Below are 7,868 nucleotides of genomic sequence, written 5' to 3' on the forward strand. Positions count from 1 at the left end.
GCCACAACTGTATATAGGTGCTAGACAGATCATTTCATTACTTTGAACAAGTGAGGATTGTATACAGAGTTCACACATGGGTTGGACAGCAGGTCTAGAGCAGGATGGTGGCAGTTAGACTGCTTCATTTCTTTTGATCAGTGGTTGAAATCCAGACTGAAAGTGTTAGTAAGCAAGAATTATTCCCACAACTAGATAGCTACATATAGACAAAGAAGCATAGGCTGACTGCTACCTTGAGAAGTAACTTAGAGTTTGTCACATGGAGAGTTAACTGGAGGTGAGTTCCTACATGCCCAACATGCCAGGGATGAGCAGGAGTGACCCATGTCCCATGGATTATTCAGGCCAGGTAACCTGGTGACCCCACACCTGTTTTAGTGGATGAGCAATCAGCAGAGACAAGCCACCAAACATGAAGATAAAATTCACGTTTTCCCCCAAGAGTATTTCTTCCCTATAAATGTTTCAGCACAGCCATGCACACCAATGTGAATGATACTGTATCATACTGTATGCTTTGGAATACAGAAACATCCTTAGTATTCAGAGTTGGCAACCTAACCTTTTACCACTTTCAGTGATTCTTTTCAGTTCTGATCCTCCCTTGTAGATGGGTTTTGAGGGAGTAAATGCTGCAGAAGTCTCAGCCTAGTATCTCTTTTACTTTGGGCCAGTAACCACACCCTCACTCAAAATTTCTCTTTTTCCACGGATGTTTAATCAATCCATCTGTATTGGTGCCTCTGAAACATGGTCTTTGATTGCTTGTGTTAGAAAGGGAAGAGAGCCACCCAGCATACTTCTCAGTCTACAAATACTCACTGTATTAAGAAGATTCAGCTGTCAGTGAGTCTCAGAACATGTACCCTCTCTCTCTCCCCTTTTTAGTGACCCTGAGTACAGAAAAAGCAATCTTTTTATTCGCCACACATGAAGCATATTCAGTGTATATGTAAAAATTTAAAAAAGATAAATCAATCCCTCCTCCTGCCCAGCGTCAGTGTTCTCTCCTGCTTCCAAGAAAACACTAAATAAAAGGCAGCCTTGCCTTGGGAGGTCCAAATTAGCCATGGTTTGAATCGACTCGATCACAGTGCAGTTTGCACACTGCCTTGTGCCACACATTCATTTCTGAGTGCACAGAGAGGGGGCGTTTTTCCCTGCAGTAACACCAGGCACGTGGAGATACACTGCCTGGTTTGCACAGATCACCACCATGCATTTGGTCGACTTTTACACACACCAGTTCACACTCCAATGTATAGTTCCATCTGGGAGCTTGTGGTTTGCAGCTAAGAAAGCAATGAGCTCCTGAATGATAAAGGGTGGGTTCACGTGAATTATTTTTTTTTCCGAGAATGAAAGGTAACTTTGACATTTCATCCAACTGGGTCGGTCTCCTAGTTCCCAGGTGGTTAGCACCATGGCACATATTTTGCCAGAGCAAGCATCCCTGCCAGCAACTCCTTTCCTGTCTTTATATGAACAGACAAGTAAGAAGGGTAAGTCAGAGGGATGGTGGAACCCCCTCTGTGGTTGGAGAAACAGGTTTTTTAGTTCCCATTATGAGGTACTTTGCTGAAGCAGAAACACAAGGCTCAGAAGAAGGGGCAAGGCAGTGGTAGCAGGTGGGCCATGCTTAGCTTCAAATATCTTATTTTTCTCTGGTTCCCCCTTCACATATTTCAGTGCTGGGATCTTCAAACTGCCATTTCATCTTATGCAGGGAGGTACCCAGCCATAGATTGTCCGTCTGACTGCGGCAAAGCGACAAGATTAATAAGTTGATTCACTGTGGTTTAAAGAGTTCCTGTGAATGAGTGGACAGAGGACAGATGAGAATAATAGCAGATAACTGATCAGCCACGTTTCTCCCAACACTTTGTGCTTTTCTATCTAGTATAAATATATATCAAAGAAAGCTAATCACAGAATCACAGAAGAGTCAGGCAATCCTAGAGCCCCAGTGTCAGGCAGAACGGATACTACAAGCATCCATGGTGGATTAGGCAATCACAGTACATTGAGCCATCTCTCACAAAAAGACCATCTAGTCCATCTTCTCTATAAACTAATCCATTTCTTTGTGATAAACTGCAGCTTACACAAAGAAAATTTAAAAAAAAATAAAAAAGAAAACCTCTGCATGTTCTCCAGTTGCAAGATAACTCTCCCTGATGCTGCCAAGTAGACTACTGGCAGAGTAGAGCTGTGGCTTCCCTAAAGGCCAAGAAGACTAAACCTCTAGGGACCAGTCCTCAGTCTGGACTATCTCACAGGCAGCTTTTGTGCATCCTAAGGAGCAAAAGATGGGAGTGTGGAATGGAGCCCATTGCAGAGATAAGCAGTGCTGTCTGTATAGAGCTCCCACCCTCTGCCAGCTTGGGGGAATGAGAAAACGCACTGGGAATCACATCCAGACCTCCCACATGGTACTGCAGAGACGCTGATTCCTGGTGCCAACCCAGGCAACGTGAGTCCAGTGTGGAAATCCAAGCACAGCTCCAGAGCTCTGGCACTAGAAGTAAGGTCCACCTGCCCGCTTCCAAACCAAGCATAAGAAACAGCCATAGCTCCAACAGCAGATGAAACACGTACATTAATTCCACCATCTTTTCCCCCTGTAGGTTAGGATTTGGGGATGGTGTGCTGGTTCATAGGTTGATAGACTTTTTACACAAGGAGACTCAGTAACCCAAAATGAAGATAAAAACAAGTCAAAGCCTAAATTATTAGATGGGGATGGCAGGTTGGGATTTTTGCCCCTGCTCTGTATTTTCGATCTCTTCAGGATCTCTTTGCATTCTTGCATGCACAGGTGCAATGTAGAACTCAGCCAACAATGCAGTTTTCCTGAAAATCCTGCCCAGAATGGGATGGCTGGGGACTGCTGCTGACACCTTCTTTTGCCCAGTGATGGTCTCACTGGCAAAAGGATCATGAGAGGCACCAGACTGGCACAGGCTAAGCTGGGCTGGTGCAGCAGGTGTGTGATAACAGATCAGAGCCCAGGATCCCTAGGAAGAGGAGTCATGGCTTTGACTAAGCCTCTTTCCTTTTACCTGCTGAGATCTGTCCCTGTGTACATAAGGCTGAGCCGAGAGGAAGCTGAAGTGGATCTCACCCCCCCCCAGGCTGTTTCCCCACTCTGTCCTCAACCTGTTTCATCCTGTCCTAATCCTCTGAGACCCCCACCCAGGACTGGGAGGCAAGCTGGTGTGATGAGGGACCAAAGAAAACCAGGATATGTGGAGGCGACAAGAGCTGCTGCTTTGGGGTGGCGTGGGTGAGCACTTGAAAAATCCCCCATACCCACACTTCTCCTCTTAGAGAGCACCCTGCACCCACGCACAAACTGCTGCTTTCTCCAGAGCCGCGAGCTGGGGCACACCAGGTCATCCCACATCACAGTGTGTCATGCCCATGCTCTGTTCCCCAAGGCCTTGGGGAATGGGGCAGCACTAGCACCCCATGAGCTGGGGGTGTTGCATTCTCAGCCCTCTCAGCCTGCCTGAGGGACAGCTCAGAGGGGATCAGCTGCCTCCATACAATGCTTGCAAAGCCTGAGGTAGCTGCACTTGATGGCGGGGAGAACAGTTTTAGAGGGCATCTCCTTTTGCCGATACTGGAGCTTGCAGAGAACATGAGGAGTCACAGGTAAAGGTAGCAGCAAGAGAGACTGGGAGGTAAAGGAAGGATGAGGATGTAGGCCCATGCTCCTGCCCCCCATGACGGAGCATCAAAGCTGTACGACCTCTCCCCAAATCCCATCTACCCTGCTCCACCTGGAGCATGAACCTGGTCCAGGGTATGGCTAAGAAGGGCAATGGTAGGGTTGCGGCAGCCACTTGGGCCCAGTGCCCTGCTGGCAGGGCTGGTGGCTGTGGCAGGCACTGGGCGGGCAGGGATGGGTGCAGCTCTCCAGAGGATCAGGCAGCCCATCTCGACTCCCAGGGACTGCCACCCTGACTAGGCACCCAAGGCAACCTTCCCCTCTTCTCTCCAATCTGCCTGAAAAAGCTGGGGCAGGAGGTAGGGGCTGAGCCCAGCAGCTGCTCTCCTCTCGGACCCTACTGGCATCCCCCTCGGGGCTTGTGTTTTAGGGACGCTCAGGGGTAAATGACGCCCAGCAAAGAGTGCTACAGTCCCCCACTCGGTCGTTGTTGGGGTCCTGGGTAGATCCGGGAGCCACGAGGTCTGAGAAATTCCTCACCGAAAAGGGGGGAAAGGCTCCAGCACGCCCTCCTTCCCGCATAGGTAAACTTTCTACTCCCACTTGCGGAGGAAATGGGAGGGAGGGAGAGCTCAGGCAGGGAGGATCCAGGCGCGGATAAACCCTGGGAAGCCTTAGATATTTATAGAAGCACAGCCAGAATATGTCAGGAAAGGTGGCTTTCAACCCCTTGACGCGGAACCGCTCCTGAGTTTTAACAATAGCCCGACAAAACCCCCTCAGAAATGTGGCACAGAGCTACTGGAACGATGAAGGCAAAGGAGGGGGTGGGAAAGGCGCGCCCCCGCCTCAGGATGCTCCGGATGCCTCAAGGGCTGGGGGTGCCTCAAGGGTGCCTCACCCAGCGGCAGGACTGGAGGGTGACCACCCCCGCCCCTCCTCATTCTGCAGCGGGGTGAGTCTCTCGATCCGTATTGCCGCCCCCCGCCAGGCTTCCGGTCTGCTATAGGGTCGCAAGGAAGGGAGAGGCGGGTCGGTGCGAGCCCAGGCGGGGGGCTGACGATGCGGGTAAGGGTGGTGGGGGTGCGCCCCCGGGAGGGGGCTGTGCAGCAGCTCACCCCTGCCCCCCGCCTCTCAGCGTGGGAGCGCAGACCCACGCGTGCCGGGCGAAGCGGCGCGCCGGGCACGGGCTGAGGCTTAAAATAACCCCGAGACGTTCAACACCTTGTGCCCGGCGCTCCCGCACCCCACGGCGCTCTGCTCCCTTTGTCTTGCCACCATCTTACAGAAAGATTCACATGTCACGTTACGGTCGGGAGGCACCGGTATCTCTCGCGTATCTACAGCCGAGTGGCACGATAGCCATTTTGCATCCCTCCCCAGTGGGCTGGGGAAGGGGCTGCCTGCGCAGGGACACAGGGCTTAAGGCGCGGGGAATGCAGGAGGAAGGATGGGGCGCGGCGGAGAGGGGCCACGATGCTCGCTGATAGCACCAGGGGGACGGGGATAAATTAAAACACGTGAAGTTGCCTGAATACAGCGCCTCGTAGGTTCATGCTAAGTATCCTGACGTGCTTGGACTTAAAATAGCCCTTCACCTCCACGCAAGCAGGCGCACTCGCCCCAGCGCTGGGCGGGCTCCTGCCGCGGTGCCAGGGGCGGCCCCGGCCACCCCCCGGGCCCCGGCCCCGGCCCCCGCGTTAGGCCGCTCACGATCGAGAGGCTAGCGTGGGTTCTAAGTAATGCACCACCCTCCTCGGCAACAAGCAGGTTTCTACGTCCTGTTGTTCCTAATGAGCTCTGTCTTCACATCAAAGCATGGCAAGAAGCCGCGGGACCAGCGAAAAGAAGGAGGCAATTTGCGGGTGGATGGATGGGAATTATTTTCGTTCTCACTCCTTTCCAAAGCCGTGTTCCTCCTCCCGTGTCTCCCCCGACCCCACCTGCCCACCCCCGAAAAAAAAATCACAAGGGACTTCTCCCCGATTCACAACGCGGTATATAACTCAAAGCATCCCTCTCGCCTTCTCTTCATGTCCTATTTGATGAGCCAAGAGGGAATCAACATGTCTGGTGAATGTTATTTTATTTTTTTTTCCCCGTGTCTGCTTCTAAAAGCAGCATCTCTAAACCTTTTGTTCTACTGTAAGTGATCTTCCCTAGGCAAACCCGTGTACCAAAATGAGCTGCCAACAAAACCACAGAAATGAATTTCCCTACCTTGGTTTGTAGAAGCAGAACCTCTAGACGGACAGATCAAGGGAGAGAGCATGTTGGGAATGTCCAGTCTCCTCTTCTTGCTTGCATATCCACATAAGAAGAATAAGGGTCGGGGGGCAAATGTGGGGGAACGAGTTAAAAAACAATCCTGCTTGGCTGTAAAAAAAAATAGAGGTTTCTTTGTGGCAATCTTGCGTCTTGAAGCGGTGCAAATTCAAAAGCTGGAGAGAATCACTACAGAGGATATTCAGCACGACTGGTGAGGATCGTCAAATGCAGGTTCCAGAGCAAGCATTCCTCTCGCCTTTTTAATGATTATTCTTATAATTTTTTTTTTCCTGGAGCCCTATTGGAAGAGGTTGTGTTTAATGCAACTGGAGGTCGGTGCCGTTCTTCTGTGAAGCATGATTATCCTCAAAGCGTCCCCTTCCTGAAGGGAAAAATAAGCATCAATTTTGTATTAGAGGGATCTGAAGGGGATAAAAACCGCTCCCCAACAAAGACATTAATATATTGAGAAAGAAGGGAGACAAAACGCATTTCCCAACAGTGCACACAAGCGAAATTTAAAAAAAATAATAATAATAAAAAAATCAACAAAAAAAATCAGCTGGCACGAGTCTATAAATAATTCAGATACGGGCTGACTACACCATTCCCGGGATAGGCATGCATACGAGACGGGAAAGCGGGCGCGATGTGAATCGCGGAGAGAAGGCGACTCCCCCGCCACGGCCCCCTCCCCACGCACGCACAGCATTTCGCCCACCCCCGGGCCCAGCCCCGAGGGCTGGCGAGGGCCGTGCCCACCCCTCTGCAGTGCTGCCGGCACTGCTGCCCGCCGCGCTCGGCTCCACGGGCAGCGCGGGGCGCGCTCCGCGCACACACACGCACACGCACCGCCACCGGGGCCGGGGGGGCCCGTGGGGGCTGCTTCACCTGCCACGGGGCCGGTTTGCACTACGCGCCCTCCACCACGCCCCCCTTCGCCTCCCGCAACACAACCCTCGCCTCTCCGGGCTTTGCTCGGGCTCTTTTTTTTTTCCTACGGGTGGGTGGGTGGCTGGGAGTGTCCCCGCCACCACCGGTGGTGCACAGCCGGACCGGGCTTACAGCTATGCAGGCATTTATTTAATGAAGCCGTAGGTATTTTTTTTTCTTTTCCCCTCCCATCTCGCACGGAAAAAGATTCACACTTACAGCTGTCATAAAATCCAGACCCACATACATACCAGCAAATCCTGCTTCAAGCACTCGGGCTGTTCTGAGTAGCTACTGCCCCCTCTCTGCCTGCAAGGCTGATCCACCTCAGACATGCTCAACTTCTTCAGTCCCTTCTCTGGTACTGCCCGGGTGGGAGATGCGGGGCGGGGAGGGGGAAATGCTCAGACCATCACCCTAAAAATACATCTTGAAAAAAAATCCTCTGCAATATAAAAGATCCGAGAATGCTTCCCGGAGGTAGAGAAAACATAGGAACGTGGACTAATAAAGCAGCTTAATGATTAATAATAATTAAACACACCCGCGGAAAATGGTGAGGGGGGGTGGGTGGGAAATCGAGGCTCGGGGGAGCGGGAGGAGGGCTGTGCGAGTGAGCGGTGGGGGAAACGGGGGGAGAAGACGAAGGAGGTGGAGGAGGTGGAGGAGGAGGAGAAGAGACAGTACGGGCAACGGGAGACCAAGCGCTACCGAGGCGGGCAGGTCTCGGCCTCCGACGTCCGGCAGGGTCGAAGAGGGAGCCCGTGCCCGGGGGCCGAGCCGCGAAGAGGCACCTGTGCCTCCTGCCTGGCCGGGGCTGAGCTGCCGCCGCAGCCCCCGCGGGGAGCAACGGGGGCTGCCTGGGTCCGACGCCCCCTCGGACCGCGACTCACATGGTTGGAAGCGACCAAGAGAAGGAATGCTTAAAAAAATACATTAACAATAACCATAAAATAGTAATAATGAGAAGAAAGGAACAGGCGCCCAGCCA

General features: G+C 52.3%; 2 protein-coding genes across 4 annotated transcripts in view; one reads left to right on the plus strand and one right to left on the minus strand.

The window, feature by feature from the left end:
- Window positions 1-6,624, plus strand: part of FAM234B (family with sequence similarity 234 member B) — a 406,169-nt gene extending 399,545 nt beyond the window's left edge. The window contains exon 14 of the transcript XR_007630082.1: window positions 6,614-6,624. The gene's annotated coding sequence lies outside the window, so the exon portion shown is untranslated. The remainder of the gene's footprint in view (window positions 1-6,613) is intronic.
- The window catches only part of GRIN2B (glutamate ionotropic receptor NMDA type subunit 2B), a 208,339-nt gene extending 201,103 nt beyond the window's left edge, over window positions 1-7,236 (minus strand). The window contains exons 1-2 of one of the 3 annotated variants that reach the window (XM_050325278.1): window positions 7,129-7,236; window positions 5,897-6,326 (exon numbers count right to left, since the gene is read on the minus strand). The gene's annotated coding sequence lies outside the window, so the exon portion shown is untranslated. Of the gene's footprint in view, window positions 1-5,896; window positions 6,592-6,651; window positions 6,754-7,128 lie in introns of those variants that run through there. The other 2 variants (XM_050325279.1, XM_050325277.1) reach the window with 2 other exon arrangements.
- Between the last annotated feature and the right edge of the window lie 632 nt (window positions 7,237-7,868).

This window comes from Myiozetetes cayanensis, unplaced genomic scaffold (genome assembly GCF_022539395.1).
Source record: "Myiozetetes cayanensis isolate MyiCay16 unplaced genomic scaffold, myiCay2020 scf3, whole genome shotgun sequence".
Lineage (NCBI taxonomy): Eukaryota > Metazoa > Chordata > Aves > Passeriformes > Tyrannidae > Myiozetetes > Myiozetetes cayanensis.